This window comes from Microtus ochrogaster, chromosome 5 (assembly GCF_000317375.1).
Source record: "Microtus ochrogaster isolate Prairie Vole_2 chromosome 5, MicOch1.0, whole genome shotgun sequence".
NCBI classification, from domain to species: domain Eukaryota; kingdom Metazoa; phylum Chordata; class Mammalia; order Rodentia; family Cricetidae; genus Microtus; species Microtus ochrogaster.
In genome coordinates this window covers 25,238,163-25,254,450 of record NC_022012.1, presented here as the reverse complement: position 1 = coordinate 25,254,450, position 16,288 = coordinate 25,238,163, and the positions used below count along the sequence as shown (strand labels likewise).

Genomic DNA, 16,288 nt, shown 5'->3' with positions numbered 1-16,288 from the left:
CCACAGAGAAACCCTGTCTCGAAAAACCAAAAAAAAAAACAAAAAAAAAAACAAAAAAACAATAAGCTATAGCTGCTGCATGGCTATACTTTAGACAACCACTGCTTCCTCTGAAAACTATGGACACAGTATTTCATTCCACATAATTATGAGTTTTAACAAAACTAATCTAATCCAAATAAAATGTGTTATCTTCACTGATCATGTGTCCAAACGACCTTTATATCTGCAGACAGCATATGCAGCCAGTTTTGTTGTATAGTATAAAAGCAAATATTCACAAACCTCTATCAAATATATTCAGCTTTAAGGATGATTTGAGTGGGGAACAAGGAAGGCACAAGGTTAGTCTCCTGTCTTTCTCTATTACTTTCCTGGAGATCATCTACTGGCTCGACTGGCTGTCTAGCAAGTCTTAGGATCCTGCTACTTCTCCACACACCTCAAATCCTGGGCTCCAACTTCTCCACACACTGGTGCTAGGGAGTTGAACCTAGGTCTTCACACTTGCTATGGCAGGTACTTTATCCACAGAGCTACTCCCATTCCCCAGAACAAGCCGGGCGATGGTGGCGCACGCCTTTAATCCCAGCACTCGGGAGGCAGAGGCAGGTGGATCTCTGTGAGTTGGAGACCAGCCCGGTCTACAGAGCTAGTTCCAGGACAGGCTCCAAAGCCACAGAGAAACCCTGTCTTGAAAAACAAATAAAAAGTAATAATAATAATAATACTAAACTGCTGGGACTTCCTGAAAAGATGGGCTTTCAGCCTCCCAAACTGACCATTCCCCAGAACAAGGTTTTTCAAGTAAGAACTGCAGTTTTTCTTTCATGAATATATGACACCTGCAATAGCAGGCTTCAAATCTACTCTGCAAATTTCTGAAAATTAGCCAAAGGTATCTGAATGCAGCTGTAAAACTGTAGTACTATGTGACTTCAGCCTATTCTACTGCTAACCCTCTGGCACTTGAGCCAAGGTTTTGATTTCGATTTCTGATAATACTAGAGCCTCTACCTAGGCCCTTGAGTGAAGTTTTCTGAAGATTTTTTTTTTGTCTGTTTGTTTTTCAAGACAGGGTTTCTATGTCGCTTTGGAGCATGTCCTCGAACTTGCTCTGTAGACCAGGCTGGCCTAGAACTCAAGAGATTGGCCTGCCTCTGCCTCCCAAGTACTGGGATTAAAGAACCAGCTTTAAGTGTAGTTTCTAAAGGTATTGTTTTTTGTTTGTTGTTTTTCAAGACAGGGTTTCTTTGTGGCTTTGGAGCCTGTCCTGGAACTAGCTCTTGTCGACCAGGCTGGCCTCAAACTCACAGACATCAGCCTGCCGGTTTCCTCAGTGCTGGGATTAAAAGCGTGCGCCACCACCGCCTGACTAAAGGCATAGTTTTTACAGCATTATTTTAGAACTATGCATATATTTTATACATTCAAAACTAAAATCCTGGGGCTAGAAAGATGGTTTAGCAATTAAGAGTACTTGCTTCCATGCAGAGGACCCAGGCTCAGTTCCTAATACCCATACGGCAGCTCACAACCAACTGTAACTCTAGTTCCAGGGGTTCCAACACCCTCTTCCAGCCTTTGAGAGCAACAGGCACATATATGGTACACAGACAAATAAGTACACAAAACACCCCACACACAAAAAATGTTTAAATCTTAAAAAACAAATCATAAACTAAATCTTCATTTTAATAAGAATCAGTAGTACTAGTATTGCAATTTTTAAATGATTTAAATAGAGCAGAAAACAAACATACTTTTGTTAGCAAGATCTTCACTTTTAGGCCAGGCGGTGGCGGCACATGCCAGCACTCGGGAGGCAGAGAAAGGCGGATGGATCTCTGTGAGTTTGAGGCCAGCCTGGTCTTCAAGAGCTAGTTCCAGGACAGGCTCCAAAAGCTACAGAGAAACCCTGTCTCAAAAAAACCAAAAAAAAAAAAAAAATTCATTTTTGATAAAGTAGAATCAAAGATGACAAAGTCTATCTTGCTAATTTGAATTGGCTATATCACTATGAACTCAGGATTAAACAAATGCAAAATGGCTGGGTGTGGCAGCACACACCTTTAATCCCAGCACCTGAAAGGCAGAGGTAGAAGGATGTCTTTGAGTTCCAGAGTGAGACCCTAAGTAAATTCTAAGTTTTATCCTTTCAAACAAGTCTAGAAACAGTAATACTCTGGCAGCAACGATTATGCCAAACTTTTGGATCTTTTTATATATATCATTTTTCATTGAAAAGACCAAGACTCCTTGGATAAACAGCCCTTTCCAGATGGCACAGCAAAAGCAGCTGTGGGTACCTTTTACAAGAAAGTGCTTCAAGATAAAGAAGACACTGTAGCCAGTTTGAAAGGGTTCTTATATCCAAACTGGTGACAATGTAGTCCTCAAAATGGATCCTAATTGGTTATAAAATTAATAAATTCCCTGGTGGTATTACTCCCTCAACTCTCAAGTCCGTAATGGTTTAATAACCCCCCCAAAACGAAGATATATATGTGTGTGTGTGTGTGTATGTTCATCAGGATAACAATTTCCCTAGCTCTTTAAAATTAACCAACAATTAAGGGATAAAATCAAGCATTTAATCTGCAATTTTAGGAATTTAGTTCATACTTAATAAGGAAAATTCAGAGATTATTCAATAAAATAATTAAGAGCTAAAAATCACTAAGGAAAGTAGTCAGAAATAAGTTACTTGCTTCCTGTCCGTTATTATCTTAAGACCACATATAATCAAAATGTCAAATCACACCTTTACAAAAAGACCTTGCAGTCACCCCTTTAATCAAATGATTCTATTTAACACCGTCAACTGTGTGGTGTTCAAACACTGCCAACTCCTAACACATACAATTGGAGCATAAGGCATCACCTATTTAAGCATTCTTGACTTTAAACCAATGAAATCCCTGTTCCAGAGATTGTTCAATCTCTTGACAAGATACTATCATTATCTATAGTTTTCAAAGGACCGCACAACCATGTTATCCACACAAAAACCTAATATTTTCAGTTTACAACTTTGTGTTGGGTTGTATTCATTATTCATAGATATCCTTGGCCTTATGCAAACACAGTTGGGCAGGTCTGGAATCAAACTTTCACTTAAAAAGAAAGAGCAGTAAACAAAATGACACTCAGAGGACAAGGTCACGGCTCAAATTTTTTTCTAAAAAACAACTGGTTTGGTCAGTTAAGACCCCCCCCCCCCATGGATAGTCTGGGTATTACCCTCTTTAACAATAGGCATGACTAAAAACACATAATCATCAAATGCAGTACAGGAATCTCGATTGGCTACAGCTGTGGAGATACTTTGGAACTACTGAGGACATTTGAATACAAAAAATTTGATGGGCACTGTTTATCGACTTGCTATTTTTAGGAAATATTTAAGAATCAAACAGGAGGAGGCACACTGTCTCAACAAGAACAAAACATGCAACAATATAGGAAGAAACATTGAATACTGAATCTGGTATTAAAACGGCCACTGCGTTTTCCAGACAATTGTGTAAAACTGAAAACTTTCAGGCCATAAATGAAATAATATCACTGCTGAGAGGACGAGCAGAAAGACACCTGGGTTCAATTGTCAACTTACTACTTGCATAACCTAGGGCAAGTTACAAGTAATGTTACTAAGTTTCTGTCTCTTCTATAAAATTCAAAAGTTACCTACATCATCTGGTTCTGAGACTAAGACTACACATATAAAAAGCAAAACCCTGTTGCACAAAGTAAATCTGGCTCTCCTTATTAAATCAAATCAGAAAATAAAAATTAAGAAAACATTCATTTTTTACATTGCACGTGGAAAACTCCAAAAGATACAAATATTATAAATCAGCTGGAAATCAATGTGAATGAGAAAAAAAAATCAAGATCTATATATTTTTTAAACCAAAAATTATCAAAAGAGCAAAAGCAAATATCAAATCTTTATCCAGCCTCTGGTATCTATTATCTATAGTTTGTTTTGGATATTAACTTATCTCCGCATAAAATGATAATAAGCGGAAGTTAAGAATTTTTTCGATAAACATTCAACAGATTAGTATGCTTATATATTAAAAAAGTAAGTTTTGGTCTTAAATTCTATAAGTTACTAGAAAGTACACGAACATCACAGTTTACAATAGATTCTGGTTCAAAAAAAATCCAACATGCAATTTCCTTTAATCGGTTATAACTTAAGTCGTCATTTCACTTGCAGGTAACCTCTTTCTTTTTGTTAGGCCGACAGTAAAATGACCAGATACAGAGAGATCCTCAGGTAGGTGTGTGTGTGCGTGCGCGGTGTGTGTTTGCATCCTCTTCCTCTTTTCTTTTTAAAAGAAAAGTGCCGTTCAAAAACGGGGGGGGGCGGGGGGGGCTGGAGGAAGCAGCCGGGAGGGGAGGAATAAACAGGTCTAGGGCTCGCGGGGAGACCAGGTGAGCGCGTACAAACACCCCGGCCAGCAGTCTGCTGTGGGGCGGATTGTCTTGCAAATCCGCTCCCTCGGAAGATCCGGGTGACTACTTCAGGTCCACAGGGATCCAGGCCAGCCCCCCCTCCCCGATTAAATGCCAATGAGGGGGCCCTGTGGGGTGTTTCCCGGTACGAACCGGGGTGACAAACCGGGCTTCCTTCCCCCCCCGCCCCCCGCGTCCAGGTGGGCGACGCGTGGTGTCGGTCCCCGGGCGGGCCCGCCGTCTCCCTCCTCCTCCCGCCAGCCCTCCCCTCCCCGTTACCTGCGGGCGGTGGTGCGGGGGTCCGGAGGCCTGCTCCTGCTCCTCCTCCTCCCCGCCTGGCTGAGGCGGCGAGGTGGCGGCGGCGGCGGCGCCGGCAACCCCGGGGGGAGGGGGCGGAGCGCGCGGCTGGCTCCTCTCCTCCCCCGGGAGGCTCAGGGGACCCTATCTCGGGCCGCCGCGCCTAGGCCAGTGTGCAGCCTGGAACTGGGCGCGCATGGCGGCGCCGCTCGCCCGCGTGCCCGCGAGGTGTGAGAGTACGAGGCGCGGGGAGGAGAGCGCCCGGCGCCCGTGGGGCCTGAGAGGAGGAGCGAGGGGCCCAGCCCGCGGCGCGCGGGCGGCCGTTGGGGGCGGTTGCCGAGGGCGGGCGACGGCTTGCGCTGGCCCGGCGGGGCGGGGTGGGGAAGGGGAAAGGGACTGAGGGGAGGGGAGGGGAGGCTGGGAGGGAGCCGCCGCAGCGCGCGTGCGGGCCGGCGCTGCCGTAGCCGCTCGTTTCACTCCTGCCTGTTTGGGGGCACTTTGTTTGTGTCCCACAATGCTCCGCGCGGACGGCCGGGCTGGGGAAGGGGAGGGGCGGGGCCGGGCTGAAGGAGGTGCGCGGCTATTGCGCAAGCGCAGAGCGAGCTGTCCTTAGCCTGTCGAGCCAGCCAGACACAGAAGCACCGCGGGGCCTTGACCCGGTCTGTGCACTTGTCTGTGTGCTTCTACGTGTGCACAAGCGCCGTGAGGCTTGTCCAGTTTGTCCTTCTGTAAACGTTCCCTGAACTGCACCAAGGGAAACGTTAGGACGGTTTGGTTTTCCTTGAAACTAAAAGCCTAAAGAAACTGTTTTTCTCTAGTGGTTGCAGCTGCAAAGCACCCCTGCCCTTCTCTGTCGGGAAAGAAGTTTGGGTCATGTGGCCTTTTTTCGCACGTGGAAACTGAGGCCTATCCAGGCGTGGCCACGAGGGCCGCTGAGAACCTAGCGAGTCCTGCTTTCTCCGTGATGAACAGGGATCCCTTACAAGTGGTCCCACAGAGCGGAATGGCGCGCCTGGCATCCTCGCAGTGCTGTGAGGTGGCCCTAGCATTTTTCTGATTACCGTGGCAGGAAGTGCAGTTCTGAGATGACTAGAAAAAGAAAAATCGGCTCCCATGTCTCTCTCGTTTCCCCAACACAGAGTGGCTTCTACAACCTAAAGCGACTGTGAACTATTCCTGCCCCAACCGTGAATGGCAGGCATCCTAGTACACCGACTCTTCTCTGCCCTTGGGGGAGGGAATGTGGGGGTCACTTGACTGATACAGTCTAAAGGGCTTTCAAGTTTCGGTTGCCTGCAAAATCAGCGCTTAGGTATTAAAACTCCCTCAGAGAACCAGGCTTGGTGATTAAGCCGGGGGTCGGGGGGGTACCCCGGGAGTATCCCCGGAGACAGGTGGCATTGTGCCCAAGGAAGCGTGGAGGAGGGCAGGATGCCAGTCAAGGCTCTGCACCTTGGGCGCTGTGCATTTGTATATGTATACTAGTATACTACGTACCCACACCTCCAGCTTTTAAACCGAAAGACTTCTTTGTGCAAGGTTGATCTCCCGGTTGCAATAGACACTTGGCCTCCTCCGACTTTAATCCACCCTCCACATGGCAAACCTCCGAGCATCAGAGCTCCCTACCCAAAGAAAGGTTCTTTCAAATAAAGGTAACGAAACCAAGGTCTGCGGTAGCCTTTCACAGTTTCCAACAAATTTTCAAGTATATAGAAGGAATTTAATCCTCGACAACCTAATCTATAGATTTCTTAGTATTTCTCTATCATGTTTTTAAAATACTTTGGGCCTGTCTTTGCACTGAGAATTGAAGAATCTCACTGTCTAGGGCGGTGCCTGGGTTTAAAGCCCTTGGTGGAGTATGTGCTGAAAACATGTGTCATGGAAACAACTGGTGAAGAATCTAGAGGGAATAAAGTAGACAAAGTCTTAGGATAGTTAATAGACAGTCAATAAAAGAGCATTCAATTGGACTTTTCTAATTGTGACTCAAGGGACTGAGGAGATAGCTAATGTTGACAGGCTGGGCAGAAAACACACGCAGATATGCGTGCATGCACGTGCACACATATGCACACATTCACACACACAGCTTTAATTCTCTTGTCTCATTTCCTTTTCTCTCTTTAGCTTTGTCTGTTTCTCATTTTGCTTCTAAAACGTTATCATCCTCCCATCCCATTCCCACCCTATGTCTGAAGAATTTATTGACAAATGGCTTTTGGTCTCTTAAAGGCAGAGTTCTAGATGCTTGCAGAAGGTGTTGTGAGAAAAAAATGCTAAGAATATCAACTGTTGCTGGAAGCCTCTTCTGTATTTTGGTTCCAGGCAGGATCAACTTCTGTGGCTTCTTGAGCCTCCCACCTCTTTTCTTCCCGAGCTAGCAGAGACTTGCCCTTGGGTTGCTAGAATAGGTAGACCTTTCTTTGACACCAGGTTGAATAATTCTGTTGGGAGGATTTTGTGAAATCGGAATCCTGTACACAGGTGAAACAAACAAACTAGACAGTGTGAGGGACTTTTAATTATTAACCCAGCATGGATGATTCTGAGGAATTCAAATTCCAGGCAAATTCTGGGGAGGGGGTATTATTTTATCCATGAGTTGCTTGGGAGACTCATTTCTTGCAAAAACAGTACTTTCTTGTGGTAGATCATTACTGTTGAATGGGAATTCAGTTATTTAAACCAAAACATATTTCAGAGATAGAATGCTTTATACTCACGAGAAAGATTTCTAGTCTGACTGGAATTATTTCAACAAGAGCCCATTACTTACTTAAAACACAATGCAAGTTTCTTCCTCTTAGATTCTTCTAACTATATAAACAAAAACTCTTTTCCTTACCTTGAAACGCACCCCTCTCCAATGTTCCCATTTCACCATCTGCTCAGTTGGGTAGGTCAACCTTGTCATTTTCCTACCCTACTGCAAGTCAATCCAATTGAACAACTCCTGTTAAATATGCTCATTCCCACTGCCACCATCCTGAAACAGAACAGATGGCACCTAGAAAATGGTAATATGGCTTACCTGGCTCCCAAATAGACTCCCTCTTCTCTTCACTAACCAAACGGTAGCCAGAATTGTAATGCTTGGAAACCATGTCAGCCAACAGCCAACAGTTTCTCTTGTTCTCAGGTAAAGTCCCAAGCTCTTACTGTGGTTTTCATAAACTGTGGGTCCTTCCTTGTCGTCTTTAAAGAAACATGGCAGTCACAGAGTGACTTTTCTTTTTAATCTCTAAAATACCATGCTTTTTCTTGATTACGTTATTTCCTCTAAATTGTAATATTTTATTCTTTGGATATTTTCCTCCATCTTCAGAGCTCTTCTTTTACATATCTGATAGTTCTATGTGATACACTTTGAATAATGTAAAATATATTTGTTACATAAACTACTGTACATAACATTGGTAAATGCTCATGTGCTGTTTGATCTCACTGAGAAGTTGTCTCTGGAAATGGGGTTGCCTTCCTGCTCCCCATTTAAGAGGGAAGCCTGTTTTTCTCATAGTGTCTTCCAAGGCCTCTTTGTTTGTGAATGAGCTGCCATCCTAGCACACACACACACTTCTGGAACGGCAAGAGGATGAAAATAGTCCAACAAGCCCAGAGTAGAAACAGCAAGTGTTTGAAAAGAGCCCTGAGGCAAACCATTTCTAGCAGCGGTTACTGTTGTTTATCCCATGCTACTAAGATGCCTGCAGTAGGCACAGGGAACTGGAGGTTCAGCTGACTGCTTCAATTTGATCAGTTGGTTTCTGCCAGATGGTTTTAAAAATCCAATTTGATGATGTTACCTTTCTGCTGCTATTTATTCTTTTCCTTAGAAGCGTCTCCTGAGGAGACTTCACTCTCAGTCAGGAACTCTAGCTGGCTGCCTCAGTAGGGCTCCCCCGTCAATTCCTGCTGGATATTTTAAGTACCCAATTGGATGATGTTTTGCTTTCTTTCTGCTCCTTGTTATCCTATTTATTCCTTCTTTTTTTTTTCTTTTGGTTTTGTAAGACAGATTTTCACTGTGTAGCCCTGGGTATCCTGGAACTGGCTCTGTAGACCAGGCTGGCCTCGAACTCAGAGATCTGCCTGCCTCTGCCTCCCAAGTATTGGGATTAAAGGCATGTGCCACCACTGCCCAGCTATTTATTCTTTCTTTCTTTTTTTTTTTAAAAAAAGATTTATTTAGTTATTATGTATACAACATTCCATGTATGCCTGCATGCCAGAGGAGGGCGCCAGATCTCCTTACAGTTGGTTGTGAGCCATCATGTGGTTGCTGGGAATTGAACTCAGGACCTTTGGAAGAGCAGCCAGCGTGCTCTTAACCACGGAGCCATCTCTCCAGCCACTATTTATTCTTTCTTTTGCATGCTATGTTCTTCTAAACTTGCTCATTCAAATCTGGAAGTTCGGCTGTTGTTTATCATCTGCAGACCCATACAAACCAACAATAATACATACCATATGTAGTGTATGTATCTGTAATGTATGTAATATATGTACAATTTTTATTAAAATGAAACTCACATGCAACACAATCCACTCATTGAAGGTGTGCTGTTCAGAGATTCTTAATATTTCAGAGTTAGTCGTACAACTATCACCACAGTCAATTTTTAAACTTTCTCATTACCCAAAAGGAAAACCAGACCTACGTAGCTATTACTCCCCTTATCTCAGCTCTCCAGTCCTGAGCAACCACTAACATAGCTTCTCTCTGCCCATACACATTTGCATATAATATAATATTTTTCCCAGTTTGTTGAGTTATTTTGTGCTTTTTTTTTGTTTGGAGACAAGGTTTCTCTGTGTAATAGCCCTGGTTGTCCTGGAACTCTCTTTGTAGACCAGGCTTGGTCCAACTCACAGAGATTCATCTGCCTGTGCCTTCTGAGTGCTGGGATCAAAGGCGTGCACCACCACTCCTGGCTTAGTTGGTACATGTTTTAAGGCCTCTATATTATTTTCTCTTTTGGTATAAGGGATTATATTATGTTATTTACCACAGTGTAGATTTTTGACACTTAATATGTATAACACGTTCCTTTCCCTTCTGCATTTTTGTGTGAATCAGTAATGGGATCTAGATGTTTTATCAGATTCAATTTTTATTTAGGACAGATTACTTCGTAGGTGCCTGTGTGTTTTTCCACTAGGCAATACAAAAATGTGCGCTAGCCTTTTTCTTTTTGTAATGCTAACAGCCTCTGATGAGTAATGTTTATATCAACTAATTGATTAGGAATTTTTATGTGGTGATATAATTCTTGGTGTGGGGTATTTGTACACTATGTGAAGATGCATTGCTGTGATTAGTGTAAGAAGCTGAACGGCCAATAGCCTGGTGAGTTATAGGTGGGATTTCTGAGCAGAGAGAAAACTCAGAGAAGAAGGTGGAGTTGCTAGCTAGACTGGGAGGAAACAGGGTGGGCAGCAAAGAGATGCGGTAATACCACATGGCAGAACATAAATTAGTATAAATGGGTTAATTTAAGTTATAAGAACTAGAAGGACAAGCCTAAGCTAAGGCTGAGCTTTCATTATTAATAGTAAGTCTCTGTGTCATTATTTGTTAGCTGGGGGCTCAATGAAAAATCCATCTACAAATTCTATTCATCTTATTTTATTAGTTACAAAGGAAATTAATCCTCTTTGTTATTTGATTATCTAATAGTATAGTATAAGAAGGAACGCCGGACAAAGGCTTGATATGCATGTGTGTTCATACATGGGTAGAAGATGCTCTTTTATGCTCTACTATTCACTGTAAATATATGAAGAAAACACTGTAGTTATCTGTCTGACAAATGAGGTAACTGAAGAGAGGTGAAGACATTTAGGCTGGAGAGATGGCTCAGCCGTTAAAGGCTAGGCTCACAACCAAAAAATAAGACATTTGCCCAAGATCATATGATATTAAATATCAAAATCAGGATTTAACTAGAAGTAATTTGTCTCCAGAACCCAAGGTATCAAGACATAACCCTAATATACTGTAATCCACAGGAATAGACCATACAAATGTGTATGGTCTTAAGTTCATACTCCCAGGTTCCCTGCTTTAGTCCATTTGGATTCATTTCTCAGTCAATCAACTTGAATTAAGGCAGCTGAGGTCCCATAAAAACATGCCGCTTCCAAGCCAGACATGAAGATATAAAATGCATCTTCTAGAAGGAGGCACAGACCACGCAGATAGTTTCATAAAGAGCACAACACACATCCTTCTTTCTTTCCTTCATTTCATTCTCTTCCATTTTTTTTTCTTTTTTCTTTTTCTTCTGAAATGGGGTATTACTTTGCTGTCCAGGCTAATCTTAAACTCCGGGCTAAAGTGATTTATTTTCTTGGCCTCCATAGGCTGTGACTATAGATATGTGCCACCTATCCCGGCTGCATGTGCATTTTTGTCCCTGTTTCTCATTTCACAAACTCATGGTGCAGTTGTTCCACGTAAAACAGAAACCTTACATCCTCTTTGTGAAACAAGGAAGACACATGGACAGATATTGTACTTAATACTGATGTCCTAAATCTCTGTTTATGAGTTCTGTTTGCTTGCTTTCTTTCTTTCTCTCTTTCTTCCTTCCTCCCTCCCTCCCTCCCTCTTTCTTTCTTTCTTTCTCTCTTTCTTCCTTCCTCCCTCCCTCCCTCCCTCTTTCTTTCTTTCTTTCTTTCTTTTTTTCTTTCTTTTTTTTTTTTTTCGAGACAGGGTTTCTCTGTAGGTTTGGAGCCTGTCTGTTTTCTGAGACAGGATTTCTCTGCGTAGCATTGGCTGTCCTGAAACTTGATCTAGACCAGGCAACCCTCAAATTCAGATCCACTGGCTGTTGATGAAATCTGAATGTGATTGCATGTAATTTTTCAACCTATGTTTTAATAGACAGATTTAATGACCTTTGAAACTGTAAAAATCACAGGTTTGTTTTTTGTTTTTCTTGTCAAAGTTTCTGAAGTGAGCTTATGTTATACAAGAAGTTAGCCTGGGGCAACGCTTGCTTCCAAAAGCCTTAGGAAAAGTAGTCATGAAAACAACAGCAGAATTCTACATCTGTTTCCTCTAGATTGTATCTTGTATCAGAGTAGCCATGATTTCGTAAGGGCAGCCCTCAAGAGTTTGGACAGATTAGTGTTCTCTTTTGGAAAGAGGGGGGAAGCTCCTGGTGTTCGTTTAGTGGGGCTCACGGGGCTCATGAATCTGCATGAAATCTTCACAAAGTCCCTCTACTTTCCTAGGTTATATAGGAGGTTATATATATATATGTTATATATATATAGGTTATATATATATATAGGTTATATGGGGGTTGGGAACTCCTCGGTAGTACAGTTTCTCATAAATTGTTCAAGGGACTCTAAAGTGGTGCTTCTTTCATGAATGATATTGTATAGGTGGATTCCTCAGTGAATTAGCTGCCCGCATTTGCCCAGGGAACTTAATGGTGGCAGAGTTGCCTGTGTCACCTATGCTTCCGCAGCAATCCCAATATAGTCCCTGTTTCCCCAATCTGGACTTGGATGGAACCTATCTTGAGTCTGGTAGTGCCACTCTATAAAGATGAATAGTTTCCCCAGGAAGATTATCATGATATCTCACATGTGAAACTGACAGAATCAAAGACGACTACAGAATGGTGTGCCCATGGGAGAAACCCTGGGGTGATGTAGAATGGATTGCTACAAGCTCTAATTGCATTTATATGATCCCTCTTGGCAGTGATGAGACATGCAGCTGAGGCTTATCTGTCTGTCCCAAGGGAACTTACCCACCTAAGGGAACTTGACCTGGAAATAGATATACAGGAGTGTGGCTGGTTATTTTACTCTTTGGGGGCCTGCCACCCAGCTCCCAAATAAACACACACAGATTCTTATTATTGCTTATGAAGGCCTGGCCTTAACTTGGCTTATTTCTAGACAGCTTTTCTTAAATGATCCCATCTACCTTTTGCCTCTGGGTTTCTCCTTTTCTTACTTCTGTATATCTTACTTTCACTCTTACTCTGTGACTGGTTATGTGACTGGGTGGCTGATGTGGGAGTGATTTCTTATTAATAAAGAAACTGCCTAGACCCATTTGATAGGCCAACCCTTAGGTAGGTGGAGAAACAGAACAGAATGCTGGGAGAAAGAAGCTGGATCAGGGAGTCGCCATGATTCTCCCACTCCAGGCAGACGCAGGTTAAGATCTTTCCTGCTAAGCCAGCTCGTGGGCTACACAGATTAATAGAAATGGGTTAGGTCAATATGTAAGAGCTAGCCAATAAGAGGCTGGAACTAATGGGGCCAGGCAGTGTTTAAAAGAATACCGTTTCCGTGTAATTATTTCGGGGCATAAGCTAGAGCTAGCCATGTGGGCGGCCGGGTGCCGGGACGCAGCCTGCTGTTCTTATTACAACAGGTGACTGTCCCCTAGTGTCCTCCTCTCCTTGTTCTCTTGCTCCTCCTTGATCTTTTTCTCCCTCTCTTTATTCTCTCTGTCTACCAGCCCTGCCGATCCTTTTTCCTGCCATGCTATTGGCCATTCATCTCTTTATTAGATCAATCAGGTGTTTTAGACAGGTAAAGTAGCACAGCTTCACAGAGTTAAACAAATGCAACATAAAACAATGCAACACATCTGTGCATCATTAAACAAATGTTCCACAGCACAAACAGATGTAACGCATCTTAAAATAATATTACACTACACAGAAGGGACTTTCTTTATTAGTAGGAAATGTGGATAAGAGGGAAGATGGGATAAAAAGTGCTGAGTTTTTAGTTTTTACAGAGAATGGAAAGCTTAAGAGTTTAAGGGAAATCATAGGAAAGCTCTGTCTGGGTCACTTGATAGCAATGGGGGTTGGGGGATAAAAAGATGTTTATGAGCCTCTGGAAAGCTTTAAAGTCTGAACAGTTCACTGAAAAGATGAATGGCAAAAGAAGTACAGATGATCCCCTGTCCACCAGCTATTGTGGAAGAGGACCTGCGGGATAGTTACAACCCTAACTACTCCCCGAAGGAGTTAGCTAGTGTTGCAGGTCTGTGGAGGCCATAAGAGTAACTAGAGGCTCTCACTTGGATGGGATTTGTTGTGAAGCTATTGTGAAGGCTTTAGATGCTGAGCTAGGTGTGCTTTAATTCACAGCGACCATCCGAAGCAGAAGGGCCAGTGGAGATGGAACAGTACATGTAAAAAAGATTAGTGTGCTGTGTACATTTCTCATCTGTGAAAGTATACAGACAACACATGCATGTACTGTTCAAATATATTTTCCACACATTAATGGAAGTTTTCACTAGAAGATTTAAGCTATAAAATCAAGCATGCATGGCTGGGTGATATGGGCTCATAGATCATACCTTTTTGGTAGCCCATTATGGATGGCAAAGAAAGCAGACAGTTCGTGGAGGTAAAGTGGACTATAAAAAGCTAAATAGAGCCAGCAGAGGTAGTGCAAGCCTTTAATTCCAGCACTTGGGAAACAGAAACAAGCAGAACTCTGAGTTCAAGGCCCTCCTGGTCTACAGAATGAGTTCCAGGACAGCCAGGACCACACAGAAATAGAAAGTGTCTGTGGACATCCCATGCACATCTCATCTAAATAAGTTCCTCATTCACAACAGTACGTTCAGCATCACTCCCTTGATGGGACAAATGACACAAGTGTTGGGATAGGTGTTTTTAGGCTATACTGGACCCTCCCAAGTAACAACCCCTTAGCTATTAGGTCCCAAGACCAAACTGTATTTGCTTGGAAATGATGGCACCAAAGCTTCCTAGAGCCTGTCCACACACACTGCAAAAGTTTCATTATATAATGCTGACTCAAGAGTATTCTGGACTTAGAACAACATCCAGGAGAACAGTGAAAACAATAGCTAGCGAGTTTGAATAAAGGCTCCCTGTGTGAGTGTGATAGAGCATTCTGAAAGCTCTAAGGTTATTGGTTAGAACTGCCGGTGACAGATTGGGCTGCCTTTTTATATGTTGCTGTTCAGGGAAGCTCCTGTTCTCCACCAGCATCCCCTACAAGCTCTTGTCACTGTTCTTGCTTACACACTAGAACTATGTGGAACGTTCCGATGTCTGATGACACCATATAGTATGATTGCGGGACACAGAGAAATCAAACTTGGACTGTGCTGTAAGTTTCCTTCCTATTGACTAGCATTTATATGCCTGATACATACGTGGGCTGCTGGGATACAATTATTACTAAAGGTCCTGCTCAGCTATGGTCTCGGCATGTTATGCTATCGCCATGCCTGGCAAGATGTGCCTATTGGTACAACATTGGCATAATTGTTGTGGGTGCAACCTATGTAGTAATAAGAGCGGCGGGCTGTGTCCCGCCACCCAGTTAGCTTTACCTGAGATAATTACACGGACACTGTATTCTTTTAATCACTGCTTGGCCCATTCTCTTCTAGGCTAACTCTCGCACCTGGACTAGCCTATTTCTAATCATCTGTGTGTAGCACCCCAAGGTGCGCTTACCGGGAAGATTCTAGCCTACGTCCATCCAGGGTCGGAGCTTCATCGCGTGTGCCTCAGAGAGCAGAGCTCTCACCTCTGCCCGCAAGAGTAGAGCATCTTGTCTCTCTGAGGCGTCTGCCCCCGAGAGGAGAGCTGTGGAGTCTCTGACCTCACTTCCTCTTCCGCCCAGCATTCTGCTCCGTTCACTCCTCCCCCTACGTTCTAACCTATCAGGGCAAGCAGCTTCTTTATTTAATTAACCAATAGCCTTCCTCCATCAAACCTACTATCTTCTGATTGGATTTAAACCCCACTCCAGAGGAGAGGATTCATATTTCATATTGGTAACCACAGACAAAAAAAAATGTTTGCTAGGAAGATGGTGGAGGAGTGGAGAGGCTGCTGCTATTGCTCTGTTAAACAGATGTAATGTATCTATGAATTTCCTTTCTAAATATCTGTGTTTATACCCGTAGATTGCTCCTCATGACAGCTGCAGTAATAGAAACTTCTTACCATAATTATTATGGAAACTCATAATTTGTCAAACTTCTGGGGTAATACCTATATAATCTTTATATCATTACCTCCTATGCTCGAGAAGATGAGGTGGGAAGAAGCAAAAGAAAAAACTGTAGTATTGTATACCTGTTTCCTCTGGGTTGGATATGATCATCTTGAATCAGAGTAGTATGATTGTCCACAGGGGACTCTCATGACATTGGGCCCATTGATATTCCCTGCTGGAGGGAAGGGGATGTACACAAAGTTTGTGTGGCTCATGGGGGCACATGAGCTTCACAAAATGCATTAGTCTTCTTCAGAACCTCATGAGGACCCTTCCCTCCTTGTGATTGAGTATAGGGGTCTTAATTGTTTTGTTTTGTTTTCCCAGTTAAAGAATTAAAAGGCAGGAAAAATCTGGAGCAGGACAGAGAGCAGTAGAGAAATCTCAGACACCGCCATTAGCAGCAGACAGAATCAAGCTGAAGAAAGGCATTTGTTGGGGAAAAGGAAAAACACAACTGACCCTAGTTACATTTGTTGGTTTA

General features: G+C 43.1%; 1 protein-coding gene across 4 annotated transcripts in view; it reads right to left on the bottom strand.

Moving 5' to 3' along the window:
* The window catches only part of Zbtb44 (zinc finger and BTB domain containing 44), a 53,732-nt gene extending 48,483 nt beyond the window's left edge, over positions 1-5,249 (bottom strand). For all 4 annotated transcript variants that reach the window (XM_013346276.2, XM_005346987.2, XM_013346277.2 and 1 more), the window contains exon 1: positions 4,747-5,249. The gene's annotated coding sequence lies outside the window, so the exon portion shown is untranslated. The remainder of the gene's footprint in view (positions 1-4,746) is intronic.
* Positions 5,250-16,288: the final 11,039 nt, after the last annotated feature.